Below are 20390 nucleotides of genomic sequence, written 5' to 3' on the forward strand. Positions count from 1 at the left end.
TCGATACAAAAATCAAAGATGAATTAGTATTGTAAGAGCAGATGAAAATGAAGCACAGCTTTATAAGATATCTCTAGGTTCCCTTTGCTGATGAGGGTTAAAAGAGATTGGTCCTTGAATTAAGGAAGAACAGCCATACCCTGGGTACTGCACCAGGAGCCAGAAAACAGCCAGAAGTTCTGTGCACCCGAATGCCTTGTTGCCATATCAACACCAAAACACAGTTTCTTTCCAAACATCTTTAATTTCTCTACCTTCCTCACTCAGAAATGCAGCCACTCTGAGCCCTCCCAAGTACCTACTAGATCCATCCTCTTCTCTCTATTTCTACCACCTCTCTCTTATTCCAGTTCCCAGAATCTCTTCCCTGATCTTTCACCTCCCCCACCTCAAATCTTCTCTGCATAGCAATGGAGTTCTGGTTCCAAAATGCCAAAGTGACTGTGTCCCTCTCCTCCTGGAAGTCCTTGGTGGCCTGCCACTGTTCTCAAGCCTATCTGACTTCTTAGATCAGCAGACTTTTTCTTACAGGGGCAGGCAGTGAATATTTTAGGCTCTGTGAGCAATGGACTCTACCCAAACCACTCAATTGCCTTTGTAGCAAAAGCAGATACAAATATCAAGAAAACAAATGGGGGCGTGGGGGTTGTGGCTCAGTGGTGGAGCACTTGCCTAGCACGTGTGAGGTGTTGGATTTGATCCCCAGCACCACATAAAAACTAAATAAATAAAATAAAGGTATTGTGTCCATCTACAACTAAAAACATTTTTTTAAAAAAAAAACTTTAAGAAAAAAGAAAACAAATGGGTGTAGCTATTTTCAATAAAATTCAACTTACAAAAATAGTGGGCGAGATTTGGCCAGCAAGTCATCATTTGCCAACTATTCTAACTTAAATCAACCCATGCCCTGAGTGACTTGGCCCCACTGAGCACCAGGCAGTACTTTATGCCTTACAATCCAGCCTCACAGTATGACTCAGTTCTTCAAAACAGACTGTGTTTTTTCAGCCCCCATCGAACTTCTGATCATGCTGTTCCTTATATTCATGATTTCACCTCACTAGTTCTTACTCATCTTAGAACACTCAGCTCTGTCTTTGAAAGGAAATTTGGCAATGTCCATCAAAATTTGGAACATATATCTTCAGTCTGATTCAGCGGTTCAACTTCTAGGAATTTGTCCCACCGACAAAGTCACCTATAAGTGTTCAAAGACGTACCTGTATTTGTTGCAGCATTGTTTAAAGTGTTAAGAAAAACAACTGGAAACAGCTTAAATGTTCATCAAGAAGAGATTAAATTATGGTACACATGTATCAATATTAAGAATACTATATATTAAATATAATATGGCTATTAAAAATAATGGAGTGAGGGCTAAGGGTGTATTTCAGTGGTAAAGCACTTGCCTAGTATGTGTGAGGCCCAGGGTTCAATCACCTAGCACCACACCCACAAAAAAAGAGAATGAAAAAATAGTGGAATAGATCTAACTGTTCTGATTGTAAATTATTTCCAAGATTATTAAGAAAACAAGATGCATAAGATTGGGCATGACAAAATCTCATTTGTATAAAAAATGGCTCATACATAAATACTTGATGTGTATAGAACATCTGGAAAGATAAATAAGAAATATAACAACAGTTACCGGTGGGGAATAGAACCACAACTGAAACACAGGATCAGGGACGGCACATAAGATTGTCAAGCTTGTGTATTGTGCAAACACACCCAGAGCCACACACATTGTCAATGCTGTCCCCTGTGGATGTACAATACAGCAGCAGCTCTGGTTTTAGAGAAGGGAAACTTTTCATTGCCTACTTATTTGGATTTTTATAATACCAAAGCCTGAAGCTTGAGAGTCAGCCCTAGATTTGAAGACTGCACTAAGGCTATTTGTCTCCCTGCCAGGTCGTGAATCTTTCAGGGCAAAAAGCCTGCCTTACTCACAGCACAGTGTGAATCATGCCATCAGGGAAAAGTGTAAAAGATACAAAGAGAGCACAGATTAGCCTGAGTTGGAGCTGGATCTTGGCAGACACTAAAGCAAGGAAGGGCACTTGAGCCAAAGGGAACAGAAAACGTAAGGACATGGACATCATAGACATAGACACTCAGGGGATGTTCAGAGCAATAGAAAGCAGCAGACTGAGTAAATGCAGGTAGGTATTAGACTTAACAGTTACTAGAACCTACCATATGCCAGAGAGCATGTGAGACAATTCATATCTTCCAAAAATGTCAAGAGATGTCAAGGCCAGCCTTCAGAGGGACAAGTAACAGCATTCTGTGATTCCACATTCTCAGGCAGGGAAGGAAGATGAGAACAAGCTCAGATTCCCTTAATATAAGGCAAACTGTCATTGGAATCCCAGGGTCAGAGGTAAGAGACCGCTCCTAACAGAGCTATAAGAGAAGGCTTCAAGAGGAAGCTGGTATATGCCATGTTGTATGAAGGATGAGGATAAGTTCACCAGGAGAGGTGGAACAGAGTGGGGCAGGAGGGGGCACCATCTTGAGCAACAGAGGGAAAATAAGACGGCCCAGAATGTTCAGAAATCTGAAGCACAGGACGACATGATGGGAAGGCTGTAGATGGTGCGGGTGAGGCTGGTTGGCTAGATGGGGAGGGCTTTGAACATGAGGCCAAGGATGCTGGCCTGTTTCCACACCATTGGTAGAGTCTGGGTTTCCAGCTGACATTCTCGGAAGCCGAGGGTCATTATCCAGGACATTAAGTGGCTAATGGGCCCATCTCAGTGCCCTGTGCAGCCTGGAGCACAAATGTTTTCCAAATGCTGTTTTTATCTCTTGGCAACTGTGAGGCCCAGCCCTCCCAGCTACGAGCCCTGCACTTGTTGTGCTTCACTCTCCTCTCTGCTGCCCGTGGCCTAAAGCCCCGAGAACCCTCATCATCATCATCGCCCTATCTCAGCCCCAGCTCAGTCCTTCCCTGGAAACAAAGCCAGGCCCACACCTGCTCCCTCTGACCTCATTTCTTCCCCACTAATTGATCAGAGTGCAGTAATAGCAGGCTGCAGAAGGACTGGTCCCCAATGGGCCCAAGGCTCAGGAGAGAGCCTCAATTATTAATCCTGCACCAGCTGCTGGAGCCAACAGGCCTCCTGGGTGCCCAGAGGGGCAGTCTGGTCCTAGGTGGGGTGATGTCAGGTTTGGGAGTGTAGCTGAATAAGACCCAGCAACTCCTAGGCCACATCTGGAGCCATGGGGGCAGCAGAATCTGGTACCTGCCATGACTAGAGAGAAGACCTGCTGGCCACCCTTAGCAATGCTGAGGAAGGCCCTGAGGACACCCTTCCCCTGCCTTTTTCCCACCTATGATAGACACCCACTTCCTGCTGTCTCATCTTTCCAAACATGTCCCCTGGACAGAACCAGAGGGAGAAGAGTAAAGAGTTTTTCCAACCCTCTTTAATGGGTCTAAGCCTAGCACCTCCCAAGTTTCTGCTCCATTGTTCAATTATTTTCCCTATGGTTCATATCCAGGTCTTCCCAGGAAGCTAGGGGTGGAGGCACAAATACAGTTCCACCTCTGCCAGCCCCAGGTGTATTCAACCTCTATGGCTAAGCTAACACAAGCCTCACCTCCCCAAGGAAGATTTCCCTGGCTGCTTCTGTCCTCCCTGATTCATTTCTCTGCTGAGTTTCTTTTATTCTGAGCCACTCCATGGAGTGCACAGAATTGTAGGCTGGTTGTCAACATTCATTCATGGCTGTGAGCAGCTGCCATATTCATATAAACTTGTCAGGGTCAGGGCTCTGTGTTCTCCTTGATTATCAAAAGGACAAGGCATGGGCCTGGGAGCCACAAGAACAGGTTTTAAGTGTGGCCTCTGCCACTGGCAAGCTGTGTGACCCCAGAGGAGCATCTTAACCCTTAAGAGCCTCAGGTTTTCAACCTGCAAAATGGGGAAGATTACAATCCTAGCCTCTCTAGCGCACATTGTAAAGAGCCAGTGAAGCTGAACTGCCTCCACTTCTTAACCAGGAAGCTCACCTTCCCCACTAGTCCACACCCCCACCCACCCCCAAACACTATGTGCTCACAGAAAAACCTTTCCTTATAAATTAAAAAATTATAGGGCTGGAGTGTAGCTCAGTGGTAGAGTGCTTGCCTAGCTATATGCAAGGACCTAGGTTGCATTTCCAGTACTATAAAAATAGTAATAGATATATACATACATGGGTGTACTGATATATAAAACAATGTATTTATCAATAGTTTATTGTACCCTCCATAATGAAATTAGGGGCACCAGACTCACATTAAGGGCATTTTTTAACCAGGGTGGGTTCCATATTCAACAAATTGATACATAATACCTATATTTCTTAAAATGAATGCCACTGGGCTTTCAAGAAGGGGTCAAAAGATGTGGGGCTGCCCACAAGTAGCCCAGGTCCTGGAGCCAACCATCAGACATTATTTCAAATCCTACCTCTTCTTTGAAGCTGTCAGCTTTCCTCTAAGCTTAGGCTTCCTCATATGGGTATAGTCCTCCCTCACATGGTTGTTACAAAAAACAGCAACACTCTCTGCAACATGCCCGACCCATAGTGGGTACTCAATAAACAGTAGCTATGTCTTTGTTTGCTTTTTATTTTTGTATTTGTTTTTGCTTTTGTTTTGGTCAGCTTTCTTGAGGATAATTTATGTACCACAAAATTTGCCAGTTTTAACAGTCTAAGTCAGTGAGTTCTGCAAATGTATGTATTTGTGTAATCACCATGGTGATCATGATAAAGAACATTTCCATCACCCCAAAGGCTTTCCTCTTACCCTCTAACAATGCCCTCCCCATACTCACGGGCCTGAGCAAACACTGATCTGACTTCTGTCCTTACAGTGTTCCTTTTCTAGAATTTCTTATGAATAGAATAACCCATTCTGGAATCTTTGGTGTCTTGCTCTTTCACTTGGTGTAATCTACTTGAGATTCATCCAGGCAACTAAATGTATCAGTAGTTCATTCCTTTCAATGGATGAGTAATGACTCATCATAGGGGTATACCACAATTCATGTATCTTTTCATCAGTTTGATGGACATTTAAGTGCTGCTATAAACATTAGATACAAAAACTATGTCTATTACTTATTATGGAATTCCAGAAATCAGAACTGGACAGATTTTTGGAGATTGTCAAATCTGTCATCTTCATCCTGAAGATAAAGGAAATCAGCTCAGATGGGAAAGCTCATGTTGGCTCCTTGCTCCTCAAAGTGCAACCTATGAATCAGCTATAGCAATGGCATATGGAAGAAATACAGAATCCCAGGCCCCACTCTATTTTTAGTGAACCACCAAGATTCCCAGGTGCTTCCTGGGTACATTCAAGTTCGAGAAGCACAGGTCCAGCAGGAAAAAGATGAATTAGGGACCAACTATTAAACTACCTGACTTCCCGGTTAAAGCTTCAGGCCAGAGCTGCTCTCCCCACAGCAGAATGACTGGCAGTGGGGCTAGTGGGCAATTAGGGCCCACAACTTCAGGTTCAGAAAAGCCCCTCTGAGAGGGCTCTGGCTGGTTTCACTAAGAGCAGAGTTGCAGCCGCCTCCATGGCCTCTGGGGACATAGGCCTCTCAGTGTCTGGGTCAGCTTGGATCCCAGAGGTTCTGGGATCCTTAATTGAAAATCATAATTATTTATTTAGATGACAATGCTGTTAGCATGCAGAATTAATGACAGACATGTGGTTTAGGTTGAGGGAGGAAGATAGGAAGAGCAACAAATTTCTGGATGGGGCTTTCAGAGCCCAGAAGTGCTCAATAAACTTATCTCCCACAGAAACTCCTTTGCCAAATTTTATCTATTTAATGGATACACATGAGCATAAGCACACTTTCCCTTAAAGGTTAAATAACAGCTATGAATTGTTTTCCATCTTAACAAATGATGAAATAGTTCATTGCTACTCTTATTAATGGATAATAATTTTAGAATGATGAGTTTTTGAATGAAAATAATATTGCTAGTCATGTAATTTTCTTTTTACTATGGGATTCGTTATGCAGTGTACTTCCCAACTTGGAAACACACAACAAACATGATTCACCCTAAGGTGGGCCACCCAACCAGTAAACTCAGTGCCTAAGAGACAGTATCACTTTAAGGTATCCCAGATATTCAAACATTCACTGAATGTCTACAATATTCTGCTGAGACCCGGGGGTAGGAAAGCATGGATGAGTCCCTGCTCTCTGGAAGATTACTGGCTAATTGGGGAGGGGGGCAAGATAAAGGTTAGACACAAATAACTATACAAGGCAGCTGGCCACAAACAGCGAGTGGTACCAAGTGTCAGTGCTTCTGCAGCTCAGAGAACAGAAGCCCTGTGGCTGCACTGAGTTAGGCCTTAAAAGAAAGAAAAGGGAGAATGCACCAGAAAAGGAGAACAGCTTGAACAGAAGTGTGGAGGTGGGAAATATACATGCTGCAAGCAGTTCTTGTTTGGTTCCAGCAGGAGAGGACAACGGCATGAGAGAGACGAATCCAGAGACTGAGTTGGGGGTCAGAACCCAAGAAGGCTAAGAAGGTTGGATTTTTCCTTTAAAATCACAGGGGTCATTGAAGGGCTTAGGCAGGACCCAACGTGGTCAGATTTGTAACTTAATCTTAGGGAAATTATAGAACCATAACATATGAAACACTGGAAGAAGCAATCTGTACGCTGAGTGTTGCCCATGCATCACGATCGCCTGGCTGCTTGTTGGAAGCATAGATGCCTGAGCACCACTCCAGCCCGATTAATCAAAGTCTCTGGGGTAAGGCCTGAGAATCTGCTTTTATGTAAGAAGTCTGATTTTAGCCTTATTTGAGAACATTGGTTTTAACCTCCACAGTTTTCAAAGGGGAAGCTGAAGCTTGAATGACAAATGAATTTTCAAAAGGTCGTACAACCAGTAAGTGGTAGGGTCAAAACGGCTAGCTCCAAAAACCATTCCCAGGCTTCCCCCTCACCAGACTGGTCGAGGGTGTATTTTATTCTTAAAATTCTTATATTATCTAGACACTGTGCCCTGTAGACATGTCTAATAGAACTATCTTACCCACAGTTTTCCCAGTAGGACATGTTCTGGTACTTTCTGCTCGCCCTTCTTTGCTAGTTGCCCTCCAACATCCCCCCTACCTAAGCCACTCAACACAGACCAGCTAAAGATAATTGGGATCAACTTTCTTCCTGTTTCCATTTATAGAACATTAATGTCCCTGAGTATCTACTGGATGCATGTGACAGGTGTCACATGAGCAGATTAGGAGTAGAGAAAGGAGTCAGCCTAATATCATCTTATGTCACAGAACACAAAGTCATCATTAAGGGTCAAATTTCACAAAGTTCTCCTTGATCTGCCCTGCCCTCCAGACCCAGACCCATGGAACTCATGCTCACAACTAAGCTGGGGGTAAGGGGAACATGTAATAATTCATGTTGATGCAGGGAGACCTGCTTTAAAGTGAAGACCCAAAATACAGAATCAGGAATCTAATGAAATAATATGCAATCCTTTGCACAGTAGGGTGACTATAGTTAATAACAATGTATTATGTTTCAAAATAGCTAGGAGAGGAGATTTTAAATGTTCTCACCAAAGAAATGATAAGTGTTTGAGGTGATGGATATGCTAATTAATTATCCTAATTTGGTCATTGTATACATTTATCAAATATATACAATTTTTATATATCAATTTAAAATAAAATAAATAAAATACAACCTTGACATAGCACTTACTCTGTGTTAGATACTGCTCTAAATATTTTACATTTTGAACCACAATAACAAACATTTGAGGTAATTACTATTACTACTCTCATTTTACAGATGGGGAAATTAAGACCCAGAGTGGTTGTGACTGGTCCCATCTCCAGAGCTGAGATTAAAACACAGACAGTCTGGCTGCAGAGTCCATGCTCCTAACCACAATGCTAACCCTTCTGTATTCCAAGTCCTGTCCTGGGAGCTGGATAAAAAGATGAAATAGAGTCAGCATGTGGTGGAGGGTTGCTCAGAGTCCCATGGGAGATGTAGTCACAGGCAACAGAAACATGGTGTGGTCATGGCTGGGACAGAGAGAAGCCCAGAGCTCTGAGAGTCCACAGAAGATTGCCCCAAACCCAGCCTTGGGATCAGGAAGGCATCCTGGAAGAGGAGCTACATGAGTTGCTCTCTAAAGATAATCATCCACCAATAACTGCTCCCCAAGAAGCAGGTATTAGTATTCCCTATGCCTGGGCTAGCTCTGGTCCTAGCAATTCCTTCCCCTCCTAATTTTATCTGTATATTTCACACCCAGATCCTGCCCCCATTAGAAGAAAATGTCAGCCATGCCATACCTTCTGAATTTTGTGTATGTAGGTCCCACTGGAGGTTCCATCTTAATAGTTCCTAACCTTCTATGGCCACCATGTGGAAAAAGTTCTTTACAATAAACCTTCTAACAAAACACAATTTAAGTATGCCCAAAACCCCAAGTTAAAATTATTCTCCTCTCTTCTTCAAAGTCTTTATGGGGAAGGGACCACACATTGAGGACTGGATTGATGCAAATACTGGAGGGTTTCAGCAAAGGAAGGCATAGACAGAGAAGCACACAACAACTCCCAAGCTCCTGCCTGCCTTATGTGGAGGCCTGTCCTAGCTGAGATCACAAACAAAGGAGTGACTGGGCTGAGACAGCCTGAGCAGCTGCCTAAGCATGCCTAAGGAGTGTGCCAGTTGTGTCAGTCTCCCATCTGGACTCCTTTGAACAAAGAAAAAGGTACAGGTGGCATGGTATATTAGTTTACAGGGGCACTCCATGCAAGTGAGATCTCCAACCCACCTCTGGGAGATATTTTATTAGGCATTTCTGGGTATAAATGATGAATGGGGGAGAAGGCCAATATTGCCCCCCCACACCGCCAAAGCAAGGGCAAAGCCCAAGAGTCCTGACTTTAATCTATCTTCTAAGTTGACCAGCATGAAGACAGAACTCTGGGCACTAAGAAATTGGGAGTTGACTGGTAAGGAAGGAGGGGAGGTGATTGGGATTCAGCTTCTAGACTCGTCACTTCCTCTGAGTCTCAGTTTTCTCATCTGTGAAATGAAGCTAATCATTGGTGATAGACTCACCCCATGTTACAGAGCTGCTGAGGGTATTGGAGGGTTTCCTGTGAGTCTTCTTTGCAACTGGGTTCAAAGTGTAAATGTGAGTTTATGATAATGCCAAGTTTGCCTTCTGCTCAATCACTGATTCCCAGTCAGTCATACAACTATACTTTTGTTTGTTCATATCTATAATTTTACCATCATGATTTTTTTTTACTTTAGACAATTTCTGTAGATAGATAGGACAAGTATCATCCCACTCAATAGATAAGAAAGGGCCTCAACTATAATAAAGTGACTCAACTATAATTTAGGACATTTTTCTACATCAAGCTCTATGTGGGAGGAAAAACAATGGACATATATGTGTGTGTGACTTCTTTATTATTTTAGAATTGACAAAGCAATCTCCCCTTGGTGTTTCCTTTATTCATTCCCATAACCCGGGAAAAGGACAAAGTACCTTCCCTTTTCTATAATAATACAACTGATGTTCCTAGATGTAGGATCAGGAAGCTCAGTGCCACACAACCAGAAAAAGACAACCAGAATTCAAACTCAGACCTTCAGATTCCAGATCATATGTGTGCTTTTCTCCAGTGTTCTGGCTTAAACCACTCCAAGGCAGAAATTCCTTCTAGTTATGATTTTATAAGTTGGGAAATGGATTTTAATTTTTTGATCCTGTTTTTGATTGACCTTGAATTCTAAATGAAGTCTTTTGAACCTTGAGTATGCTGTACTACAAATGAGTGCCTCCTCCTTTGCAAGTGCTCTGGACTCTGCATAGATTCCATCATTACTTCTATGACACCTGAGTGCTCCTACTTACTTTCATGTTCCACCCTCTACAAGCCCAAGAGCCCTTTAAGGCAAGAAACATTGTCTTACTTCCCTATGTTCCAATGTGTACACACAGAAATCTGCCATACATGACTTTATAGTATTGGGCAGTTCCCTCATTTCTTTGGATTTCAGTTTCCTTATCTGTAAAGTGAAAGTAAGTGATCATCTGTAAAGTTTTTCTGACATTAAAATTGTTTGATTTTGGCGATCCAAGATGGCGGACTAGAGGGTGACTGCATCTCCAGTCACTCCAGAACCCAGGATTCAAGAAGGGGAGGCACTGAGAGACTCGGACTAAAATAGAGCCACGGGGTGAGTCTCCCCCACCCGGTGAAGCACTGCGCGGGTGGCAGGCCGGATTTGGGTGGCTTATTAGAGTAGGGTAGGGCAGCTAGAGTCTTCCCCAGGCAGCTCTGTGCACTCTGGTGGTGGTCTCCTCCCACAGGGCCAGATTCTCCAGCATCTCGGAGCAGACCCCCCAGTGAAAGCCTTTCTGCACAGAACCAAGCTTCAAGTCCCTGAACCAGGGCGGCGAGTTCCTGCCCACAGGTTGCTTCAGGGACCAAGACAGGGCAGCCAAGGACTTCCCCAAGCAGCCTGCAGCCGGGCCCCCTCCGGTGGGAAGCACCTTTCCAGGCTAGATTCTCGGAGCAGGCCCCCCAGTGAGAGCCTTTCTACACAGAGCCAGCCACAAGTCCCCAAGCCAGCAGTGACCTCGGGCCCACAAGCAGCCTCTGGGACCAGGGCAAGGGAGCCAGAGACCTCTCCAGGCGGACCTGCACCCCCCTCCCACCTGGCCGCAGGTTTTTTCCACGGGGCGATCCAAGATGGTGGACTAGAGGGTGACTGCATCTCCAGTCGCTCCAGAACCCAGGATTCAAGAAGGGGAGGCATTGAGAGACTTGGACTAAAATAGAGCCACGGGGTGAGTCTCCCCCACCAGTGAAGTGCTGCCCAGGCGGCAGGCCTGGATTCGGGTGGCTTATTAGAATAGGGCAGGGCAGCTACAGTCTTTCCCAGGCAGCCCTGCGCACTCCGGAGATGGGCTCCTCCCACAGGGCCAGATTCTCCAGCATCTCGGAGCAGGCCCCCCAGTGAGAGCCTTCCTGCACAGAACCAAGCTTCAAGTCCATGAACCAGGGTGGCGAGTTCCTGCCTGCAGGTTGCTTCAGGGACCAGGACAGGGCAGCCAGGGACTTCCCCAAGCAGCCCACAGCCCGGCCCCCTCCAGCGGGAAATGCCTTTCCAGGCTAGCTACTCGGAGCAGGCCCCCCAGTGAGAGCCTTTCCACACAGAGCCAGCTCCAAGTCCTGGAACCAGTAGTGGGCTAGGGGCAGCTTTCCTTGGAAGCACTACATTATCAAGTTACTCCAAGACTTCATGCTACTGAAGGCAGGAACATGATACACTGGAAATCTACAGGTACACTATAAGCCAATAGAAGAATTCTGCAATATCACAAAGTCCCACTGACATCTGACCAATATGAGAAAACAAGGGAAGAAAATGTCACAAACAAACCTAGATACTATATCAATAAAACCTAATGACAGAACAGCAGAAGAAATGTCAGAAAGGGAGTTCAGAATGTACATAATTAAAAGAATCAGAGAAGCAAATGAGGAGATGAAAGAGCAAATACAGGTATTGAAGGAGGAGATGAAAGAGCAAATGCAGGCATTAAATGATCGCACCAATCAACAGTTAAAGGAGCAAATAAGGGAAGCAAGAGATCATTTCAATAAAGAGTTAGAGATACTGAAAAAAACCAAACAGAAATCCGTGAAATGAAGGAAACAATAAACCAAGTTAAAAACTCCATAGAAAGCATAACAAATAGGATAGAACACCTGGAAGACAGAACCTCAGATATTGAGGACAAAATATTTAATCTTGAAAACAAAGTTGGCCAAACAGAGAAGATGGTAAGAAATCATTAACAGAATCTACAAGAATTATGGGATATCATGAAAAGGCCAAATTTAAGAATTATTGGGATTGAGGAAGGATTAGAGAAACAAACCAAAGGAATGAACAATCTATTCAATGAAATAATATCAGAAAATTTCCCAAATCTGAAGAATGAAATGGAAAACCAAGTACAAGAGGCTTATAGGACTCCAAATATACAAAATTACAACAGACCCACACCAAGGCATATTATGATGAAAATACCGAACATACAAAATAAAGACAGAATTTTAAAGGCCGCGAGAGAAAAGAATCATATTACATTCAGGGGGAAACCAATAAGAGTATCGGCAGATTTTTCAATCCAGACCCTAAAAGCTAGAAGGGCTTGGAACAACATTTACCAAGCCCTGAAAGAAAACGGATGCCAACCAAGAATCTTATACCCAGCAAAACTTACTTTCAGATTTGACGACGAAATAAGATCCTTCCATGATAAACAAAGGCTAAAGGAATTTACAAAAAGAAAGCCAGCATTGCAGAACATTCTCAGCAAAATATTCCATGAGGAAGAGATGAAAAACAACGATGCAAATGAGCAACGGGAGGAAATAGCCTAAAGGAGTAGCCAAATAAAGGGAAACCAAATCATGTCAAAAAACAAAAATGGGTCAAATAACTGGGAATACAAATCATATCACAATAATAACCCTGAATGTTAATGGCCTGAACTCATCAATCAAAAGACATAGACTGGCAGAATGGATTAAAAAGAAAAATCCAACAATTTGCTGCCTGCAAGAGACTCATCTCATAGAAAGGGATACCCATAGACTAAAGGTGAAAGGATGGGAAAAACATACCATGCACAAGGACGCAGCAAAAAACCTGGAGTATCCATCCTCATTTCAGATCATGTGGACTTCAATCCAAAACTAGTCAGAAGGGATAAAGAAGGACATTACATACTGCTTAAGGGAAGCATAAATCAGCAAGACATAACAATCATAAATATCTATGTCCCGAACATTGGCTCATCCATGTACGTCAAACAAATCCTTCTCAATTCCAGAAATCAAATAGACCACAACACAATAATACTAGGCGATTTTAACACACCTCCCTCACCACTGGATAGATCGTCCAAACAAAAATTGAATAAAGAAATCATAGATCTCAATAACACAATCAACAATTTAGACTTAACCGACTTATACAGAATATACTATCCAACAAAGAACGAATACACTTTCTTCTCAGCAGCACATGGATCCTTCTCTAAAATAGACCATGTCTTATGCCACAAAGCTACTGTTAGCAAATACAAGAAGATAGAGATACTACCTTGTACTCTATCAGATCATAATGGATTGAAATTAGAAATAAATGACAGAATAAAAAACAGAAACTTCTCCAATACCTGGAGATTAAATAATACACTATTATATGATGAATGGATAACAGAAGACATCAGGAGGGAAATAAAAAAATTTTTAGAAGTAAACGAGAACAAAGACACATCATATCAAAATCTCTGGGACACTATGAAAGCAGTACTAAGAGGAAGATTTATTTCATGGGGTGCATTCAACAAAAGAAGTAGAAATCAACAAATAAACGACTTAACACTACAGCTCAAAGCCCTAGAAAAAGAAGAGCAGACCAACACCAGAAGTAGTAGAAGAAAGGAAATAGTTAAAATCAGAGCTGAAATCAATGAAATTGAAATAAAAGAAACAATCAGAAAAATTAACAAAATAAATAGTTGGTTCTTTGAAAAAATAAACAAAATTGATAAACCCTTAGCCACACTAACAAAGAGAAAGAGGGAGAAAACTCAAATTACTAAAATTCGGAATGAACAAGGAAATATCACAACAGACAGGATTGAAATACAAAACATAATTAGAAGCTATTTTGAAAATCTATACTCCAACAAAACAGAAAACATCGAAGACATCAACAAGTTTCTAGGGACATATGAATTACCTAAACTGAATGAGGAGGACATACACAACTTAAATAAATCAATTTCAAGCAATGAAATAGAAGAGGTCATCAAAAGACTACTAACAAAGAAAAGTCCGGGACCAGATGGGTTCTCAGCTGAGTTCTACAAAACCTTTAAAGAAGAGCTCATTCCAATACTTCTCAAAGTATTCCATAAAATAGAAGAGGAGGGAACCCTCCCAAACTCATTCTATGAAGCCAGTATCACTCTGATACCTAAACCAGACAGAGACTCATCAAGGAAAGAAAATTTCAGACCAATATCCTTCATGAACACCAATGCAAAAATTCTCAACAAAATTTTAGCAAATCGCATACAAAAATATATTAAAAAGATAGTGCACCATGATCAAGTGGGTTTCATCCCAGGGATGCAAGGTTGGTTCAACATCCGGAAATCAATAAATGTCATTCACCATATCAACAGACTAAAAGTTAAGAATCACATGATTATTTCAATAGATGCAGAAAAAGCATTTGATAAAATACAGCATCCCTTCATGCTCAAAACACTAGAGAAAATTGGGGTAGTGGGAACATTCCTTAACATTGTAAAGGCCATCTACGCTAAGCCCATGGCCAATATCATTCTAAATGGTGAAAAACTGAAAGCATTCCCCCTAAAAACTGGAACAAGGCAGGGATGCCCTCTTTCAGCACTTCTATTCAACATCATCCTTGAAACTCTAGCCGGAGCAATTAGACAAAGCAAAGAAATTAAAGGGATACAAATTGGAAAAGAGGAACTCAAACTATGCCTGTTCGCTGATGACATGATTATATATTTAGAGGAACCTGGAAATTCCACCAGAAAACTCTTAGAACTCATAAGTGAATTCAGTAAAGTAGCAGGTTATAAGATCAATGCTCATAAATCCAATGCATTTTTATACATAAGTGATGAATCTTCAGAAAGAGAAATTAGGAAAACTACCCCATTCACAATAGCATTGAAAAAAATAAAATACTTGGGAATCAATCTCACAAAAGAGGTGAAAGACCTCTACAATGAGAACTACAGAACAATAAAGAAAGAAATTAAAGAAAACCTTAGAAGATGGAAAGATCTCCCATGTTCTTGTATAGGCAGAATTAATATTGTCAAAATGGTCATACTACCAAAAGTGCTATACAGAGTCAATGCAATTCCAATTAAAATCCCAATGGTGTACCTTACAGAAATAGAGCAAGTAATTATGAAATTCATCTGGAAGAATAAGAAACCCAGAATAGCTAAAGCAATCCTCAGTAGAAAGAGCAAAGCAGGGGGTATCGCAATACCAGATCTTCAACTCTATTACAAAGCAATAGTAACAAAAACGGCATGGTATTGGTACCAAAATAGACAGGTAGATCAATGGTACAGAATAGAGGACGTGGACACAAACCCAAATAAATACAATTTTCTCATACTAGACAAAGGTGCCAAAAATATGCAATGGAGAAAAGATAGCCTATTCAACAAATGGTGCTGGGAAAACTGGAAATCCATATGCAACAGAATGAAACTAAACCCCTATCTCTCACCCTGCACAAAACTCAACTCACAATGGATCAAGGACCTCGGAATCAGACCAGAGACCCTGCATCTTATAGAAGAAAAAGTAGGTCCAAATCTTCAACTTGTTGGCTTAGGATCAGACCTCCTTAACAGGACTCCCATAGCACAAGAAATAAAAGCAAGAATCAATAACTGGGATAGATTCAAACTAAAAAGCTTTCTCTCAGCAAAGGAAACTATCGGTAATGTGAAGGGAGAGCCTACAGAGTGGGAGAATATCTTTGCCACTCATACTTCAGATAGAGCGCTAATTTCCAGAATCTATAAAGAACTCAAAAAACTCTACACCAAGAATACAAATAATCCAATCAACAAATGGGCTAAGGAAATGAACAGACACTTCACAGAAGAAGATGTACAAAGCAATCAACAGATATATGAAAAAATGTTCAACATCTCTAGTAATAAGAGAAATGCAAATCAAAACTACCCTAAGATTTCATCTCACCCCAATTTGAATGGCGATTATCAAGAACACAAGCAACAATAGGTGTTGGCGAGGATGTGGGGAAAAAGGTACACTCATACATTGCTGGTGGGGCTGCAAATTAGTGCAGCCACTCTGGAAAGCAGTATGGAGATTCCTCAGAAAGCTTGGAATGGAACCACCATTTGACCCAGCTATCCCACTCCTTGGCCTATACCCAAAGGACTTAAAATCAGCATACTACAGAGATACAGCCACATCAATGTCCATAGCTGCTCAATTCACCATAGCCAGATTGTGGAACCAACCTAGATGCCCTTCAATTGATGAATGGATAAAGAAACTGTGGCATATATATACAATGGAATATTACTCTGCCGTGAAGAATGATAAAATTATGGCATTTGCAGGCAAATGGATGAAATTGGAGAATATCATGCTAAGTGAGATAAGCCAATCTCAAAAAACTAAAGGACGAATGATCTCGCTCATAAGCGGATGAGGACATATATGGGGGGTATGAGGAGTTAGCTTTAGGGTTAGGGTTAGGTTTAGAGTTAGGGATAAGGAGGGTGGTAAGAATGGAGGAAGTAAGGACTGTGTAGAGGGAAAAGAGGGGTGGGAGGGGTGGGGGGAAAGGAAAAAAATAACAATGAATCAAACAATATTGCCCTATGTAAATTTATGACTTTTAATTAAAATAAATAAATAAATAAAAAGATAAATGCACAGGAACAATTATTAAAAAAAATTGTTTGATTTTGCTTTCATAAGAATGGTGTTTACTTATCAAAATTTCACTCACCCTCCAATGCCAGGTATCTTCCAACCTGTTCTCTGAAGACTTCCCTAATATCCCACAGGCCTTTGGGACCACTTCCTCTCCTGAAATACCAAAGCAGTCACTACCTGTGCCACTCGCCAGCCCTTAGCCTACACCACCTCATTGCATTGCCTGCTTCCTTGTTTCCACACATTGGATTGTTCAGCTTATCTGCACAACTGGAGTGTAGCTTGAGAGCAAGAGCCATGTAATACTCTTCTGCTTTTACCTCCCTATGTATTAAGCAGCCCTGGGTTTATGGATAGGAATCAGGAGAACTGGATCCTACTCCTAGCTTCTTCCCTGACTCTCGACATGACCTTTGACAAACTACTAGATCTTTGAGCTTTATTTTCCTTTGATGTAAAATGGGACTAATATAAACTTCTTCCAAGATTATTGTGGGAATAAAACTGGATAGCAAGCAAAAATTGCTTCATTAATTATAACAATCTTACAAAAGTAAAGGACTGTGTTAGTGTTTTTGTATTCTTGCATAGTTGCTTTTGAAAGTATTTGACTATGGAGTAATAGAAAGAGAATGCACATATTCATTTGTTCAAAAAAGTTTTCCAAGAACTAATATAAATTCTAGGTGGAAAAGACACAATCTCTACCTTCAAAGCCCTCACTGACTACAGGAACATCCTGATGAAAAAAGCACTGGATTTAGAGTCAGAGACTTGGGTTTAATTCTTGGTTCTGTCATTTACAAGGTGTATGATCATGAGTCAAGGCATTTTAATTCTCTGAAGCCCAATTTTCTGACACTTACAATAGAGGGTTGGACCAATCCATCTCCCTTAGCTCTGAGGGTCTAGGAATCCATAAACATAAGAAAATTCATGGCATCTTTTCAAACTCTAGTAGATCTGTGGGCATAAGGGAAATACATGGTTAACTTCTGAGTGGCTGCTGTCAAGCAGAGGAAAGAGAAAAGTGCACCATGCTTAAGAGTGGAAGACTGTCCTCAAATAGCACATGTCCTAAGCACCACTGGGTGCTGGCCTGCCTGTCCTTTTCAGAGTCCGTGAGGCAGAGGCGGTTTCAGCACCGTGGATAGCTCCGTGGTGCTGCCCCCATGGCCTGGAGCCTAAACAGGCCTTTCCACCGCGAACCAGATGTTCCTGCTTTCTCAGCCAGCTTAAGGCTAAAACAAACCTTTTCAACCAGGGTTTATCAGAGTTTCTAAATTACATACTGGGAAGAAATTTAATTGGTTTAATTAAGAAAGTTTATTTCATGGTAATTCAGTTTTGTTATGCTGCGAGACTTAATGTGTCCTCTGGTGGGAGCGTCTGTTATAAATATTCATGGCCTCACTCAAATACCCTCTCCTGGCCCTAATCTCCCTCCCTTACCCCTTAGAGTTTGCAAATGTATCTGAAGAATACTGAGAAAAGTGAGGCCTTCCTGAGCAAGGACACAGGCCAGGACAAGGTCGACTGAATTTAGTGTTGAAATTACAGAAGTTTGGAACTGAAAAAAGACTTTAGAGATAAGTATGCTGTTCCTGTGTTTTACAGATAGGAAAACTGAGGCCTGGGGAGGGAGGAGGGAAGGTCACACACAAAGTCAACATCAGAAGTGGGACCAGGGACCAAGTCTCCTGACTTTTAGTCCACTGCATTTTTCTCACCAATTCAAAATTCAAACATTTCCAAGCTAACCCTAGAGAATGTCTGCTCAAATTTCTTATATACCGAAGAGGAAACTAAGGCATAGACAGAGGCTTACTTGCCCTAAGCCACATACAAACCCATCTACCTCCCTTCTTCTGTCAAATTCCCTAAACACTGAGAATCATACAACTTCTGCCAGATTACCACCAGTGAAAAATAGCTCCGTTTTCCATTTCTACACCTAAGTTAGTCAGAGTGAGATAAAATTGAGATTTGACATTTCCCTGCTTGAAGGAGTTTACAGTCTAGTTGTGCAAAGGAGACAACATGAAAATAAGAAACAAAATAGTAATAATAAGTACTCCTTATGCATTTCTTAAGATGCCATTTTTCTGACGTGCCCCATTTCATTCTTCCATCCTTTTCTACATGGACACCCTTCCTTAATGCAGTTGCCTCATCAACCCCCACTCATTCTTCAAAACACCAGAAAATCTTTCCAAGCCCTCCCCGCCACACAAAACCATGACTAAGTCCCTCTCTCCTCCATGCCCCGTTGGACTCTCACATCCTATCTCACAGCCTTTATCACACTGAATGGTTACTTTTTTTTTTTTTAACTTGTGTATCTTCCCACCAGGGTAAGCTCCTTGAATTCGATGGTGCCAAAAGCATTGTCTGGCAAAGGCCAGAACTTCTGCAAATAGTAGCTAAATGGATGAGTATGAAACTGATTTAATGTGGAGTTTCAGCTCACTGGGTTATAAACCTGGAATAGTTTTATTTTTCTAATAACTGCTACCAACTGTGCTCTGTTGAACCCTCCTTTTCCTGCTGGGTATCAGGCTGCCTTAACAAACTCAGTCTGGGACCATAACTTCCCAGTCACTTTCTGTTATCAGAACAGTCTCATTCAGGTTCCTTAGGACTAAATCCTATATAATTATATTTTTTATTCTTATTTGAAGTTCTTCCTATCCCACCTCTGTCATTCCCTGCCCCTTGCCTCCATCATCCCTAATCCAGTTCAAGCATCTTGCCCTAGATGGAAGGGGAAGGGTCTGTTCCCTTTCACCTCCTCCTCCCTCTCTTGCTGCACTGGTACTGGGGTGGGGGTGGGGGAAGGAGGCAGCAGACTTCTAGTGTGACATCTCACAGTGAGACAATCCTCCCCGACTTATGCTCTAGCCAATGGCCTGCTTTATTGTGTATGGTCTCCTCATAGGTGCAGGGGTATCCTCCATAAGCTCTGCTGATAAGGACCCTCCCTGAGCACTTCCCTATGCACTAGCAGTACCCATTGAGATCTGCCTCATCATTAGCTGACACACTTGGTCACAGTCTCACAAAGCCAGTCCCCTGATGGCTATCACTGTGTGAGGTCTCTCATCTCATCCACTCTGTGGACTCCCACTCAGAGACCTGTGTGCACATTTGAGACCTGACTAGGGTGGGAGGCTGTCCCTGTCCCACTCCCCCTCCCCATGCTATTCCCCTGCTAGGCTAGATCCAGGCCAGGTAGTAAATGAAGAAACATGTGTCAACCTACCTTTCCTTGGGGTTCCCTACCTTATCTCAGGAAGGGGAGCTCCTTTTCTCGCTTAGGAGAATGGGATGGGATATATCAGATGTACGCATCAGAGTGGGGCTGGTTTTTTAAACCAAGAGCTTCTCAGTCAGTCCTGTCGGAAGAGCACCACTCTGACTCCTGGTCTATCTCTTTAAAATGTGGAAACCTTTGTGTCTCTTTCCTAAATTGTAAACTTAAGTGTTATTTCCTGGGAAAAAAAAGAGAGAGAGAGAGAGAGAGAGAAAGGAAAGGGATCTACTCTGCACTTCACTCTATCTTTCCCCCTATTACCTGGAATTAAGGTTAGCACATTAAAGGTTCAGAAAAGAGGAATTCCTTGGGGCTAAATGGGAGCAACTCTTTAAGGGAACAGTCTGAGGCTGGACAGACAGAATTAAAATTGCTGAAGATAAAGAGGCAGTCTTGGCATGAGGAAAAAGACTGGTTATGACACTGTACAATAGCAGTCGGTAAATAAAATGAATTGAACTGATCCACCTGC

This window comes from Sciurus vulgaris, assembly GCF_902686455.1.
Source record: "Sciurus vulgaris genome assembly, chromosome: 1".
Lineage (NCBI taxonomy): Eukaryota > Metazoa > Chordata > Mammalia > Rodentia > Sciuridae > Sciurus > Sciurus vulgaris.